We start from the raw sequence: 3,123 nt of genomic DNA on the forward strand, positions 1-3,123 counted from the left end.
TCTTTTACTATTGTGATGTATCATCTTTGGAAACCACATTTCTCTCTTTCTCTCTCTCTCTCCTTCCCTGCTCACTAGAAGAAAGACATGAATATAAAATAACACTGGTGCAGCCCAGCCAGAATTCACCTTGCACTCGACACCAACCAGGAATCCAAAAGCAATAGTAAAATAATAATAATAATAATAATAATAATAATAATAAACCTTTATTTATACCCCGCTACCATCTCCCGAAGGACTCAGTGCAGCTTACAAGAGGCCGAGCCCAATACATCAATAAAACACAACAACAACAGTACAATAATAAAAAAACTCATAAACAAAGCAAAAAACATAAACAATAACACAGCGGCGCATAAAACAGTTTATTGAGAAAAACACGCATAAAAAGGAAATGTCACCACAGGAAATAAGAAAGGCAAAATCCAACAGGTAGTGGGGGGAAAGCAGTCAAAAAGTAATAGGCCAAACCAAACCGGCAATGGGAAAAAAAACATTCCAAAGGCAATAATTCAAATAGTCTAAATCCGTTCCATAAAACAAGGTACAGGGAAAAAAAGAACCAAAACATGAGTGTAAGTCTAGGAAAAGCAAGAATCAAAACATGGGCATAAATCCAAAACTAAAACTTATAAGAACTTTATAAACATGAATCTATGAACTCCCAAAATCTTAGACTAAGACATGAACTTGAAACAAGACTCAAGATCCTCACTGTAATGCAGTGTTGCCTGATCTGAATTCCAAAGGAAACAATTCTCTGATTTAAGGACCACAAGCCACGAAGTCGTGCCTCTGAACTTTACTCCCTTGCCTGTGAGATTTCTCCCCATGTTGTTTCTCATGGATTCGCTGTGACCTTCATGATTTGCTTGCTTCCTCCCTAAGATGGAGCCTTATACTCCTGCTGACCACATGTGTGTTTTCACTTCACTTCTTCGCTTCACTTTATTTCTTAATTAGTCTCTCTCCACCAAGGTGCTCCGAGCGACTTACAATCTAAAATAGCATTTACACAATATAAAAAACACTCAACATAAAAACATACAACAGTGACTATTTGGCAAATTAGATTTGATCACTTTACTTAAATGCACAACCAAATAGCCAAGTCTTGAGCGCCTTTACAAAAGGTTCCAACTCCGACATTGCTCTAATATATGGAGGCAATGAGTTCCACAGAATTGGAGCATAGATCGAAAAAGCTCTACGCCATGTAGCTTCCAGGTGTACCTCCCTAGGGCCTGGTATGTATAGGAGATTTTCTTGGATGGATCGAGGCAACCACTGATGGAGAAAAGGAATGAGGCGGTCCCTAAGATATCAAGGTCCTTAGCCATTTTCAGCTCTAAATGTCAAGATCAGTATCTTGTAAGAGATCCGATGTTCTATTGGTAGCCAATGCAGTTGTTGTAGAATCGGTGTAATATGGGATCTTATAGATGATCCCGCTAGCAGCCTGGCCGCCGCATTTTGGACCATCCGAATCTTCTGAGTTGTTGACTTCGGAAGGCCAGCATATAAGGCATTGCAATAGTCCAACCTAGTGGTGACTGTTCCATGGATTACCGTTGCCAATGCTTCTACCGAAAGGTAGGATGCCAATTTCCTTGCCTGGCGAAGATGAAAAAAGGCCTGCTTACTTATGGCAGTGATCTGGGCCTCCATCGTCAGCAATGAGTCCAACACAACCCCAAGGCTTTTAACGGAACCAGAACTTCCCCATCGAAATCGGGCAGAGACTGGATTAATTCTGACGGCTGGCTGGGCCAGAGTATCTCAGTTTTTGCAGGATTCACTTTTAGTCTGCTCGCTCGCAGCCAACTCATCACTGCTTCCAAACACAGCCTAAAGTTCTCAGGAATCGCGGTTGTCCCGGTTCGAGACGCAAGAGTAGCTGGGTATCATCTGCATACTGGTAGCACTCTATGCGAAAGCTCCACACCAGTCCAGCAAGTGGCCGGACGTAGATGTTAAATAACGGGCGAGAGGATGGCACCCTGGGGAACTCCACAGCAAAGGCGGGAGCTCTCAGAGCTTCGGCCTAACCACTCCACCCTCTGTCTTCAGTCCCGGAGGAACGAATTGAACCATTTCAGGGTTAAACCTCGTACACCAGACATAGCCAGTCGATGAATCAGCAAGTCATGGTCCACGTTGTCGAATGCAGCTGTGAGGTCCAAGAGTACCAATAGTACTGATACACCTCGGTCTATCTAATTGATGACGGATTTCATCAGACGAACTTTCTCACCCCTCCAATTCCTTATCTAGGCTTTCTATGAGACAACTAGGCGAAATGTTAGTCTGCTGGACTCCGAGGCAGTTTCACAAAATCCTGATCTAAAATTCCTTCATTTCCCTCATTAAAAGACCCATCCATTCTCCCAGGCTCTGGAATAACAGTCGCCCCATCTTCACCTGGCTGAGTCACAACATACACTATGTTGCACCATTTTTGTTCCTGGGTTATAAATATTTTTTCTCAATTGGTACTATCATAAAAACATGGAAATAGTTTGTTGAACTGCAAAAACTTTATTTTTGCAGGAGGGATATCTTGCGGCATATTTTGCTCTAGTTTTTCAGTGAATAAATATGTCAAATAATTCAACATACTTTGTGACAGCCACCAAAAAAGTGTATGATCCTTTGTCCCACCCTGGTCATTCCACAGATATATAAACCCATTTTCCTACTTCCAACAGACCTCACTACCTCTGAGGATGCTTGCCATAGATGCAGGCGAAACGTCAGGAGAGAATGCCTCTAGAACATGGCCATATATCCCGGAAAAACCTACAACAACCCAGTGATTCCGGCCATGAAAGCCTTGGACAATACATTGTATGGAAACAACTACTTTCAAAGTAGGGGCCACATAATTAAATGGGAAATAACACTTTCAAACCAGGAACAGAGCATTTGTCAAATTTTGTTACATACTGATATTACTATCTAGAATTTACAATACACTAAGCAGAGCTTTCCAGACATTTCATGTTGGTGACACATATTTTTGGACAGCGCTCATTCCATGACAGTTTTTTTTCCATGTCAGAAGTGACTTGAGAAACTGCAACACAGTGATTCAGTTTTTCTAACAACCAACCCATTATA

The sequence above is a fragment of the Anolis sagrei genome, chromosome 11, assembly GCF_037176765.1.
Source record: "Anolis sagrei isolate rAnoSag1 chromosome 11, rAnoSag1.mat, whole genome shotgun sequence".
Classification (NCBI taxonomy): domain Eukaryota; kingdom Metazoa; phylum Chordata; class Lepidosauria; order Squamata; family Dactyloidae; genus Anolis; species Anolis sagrei.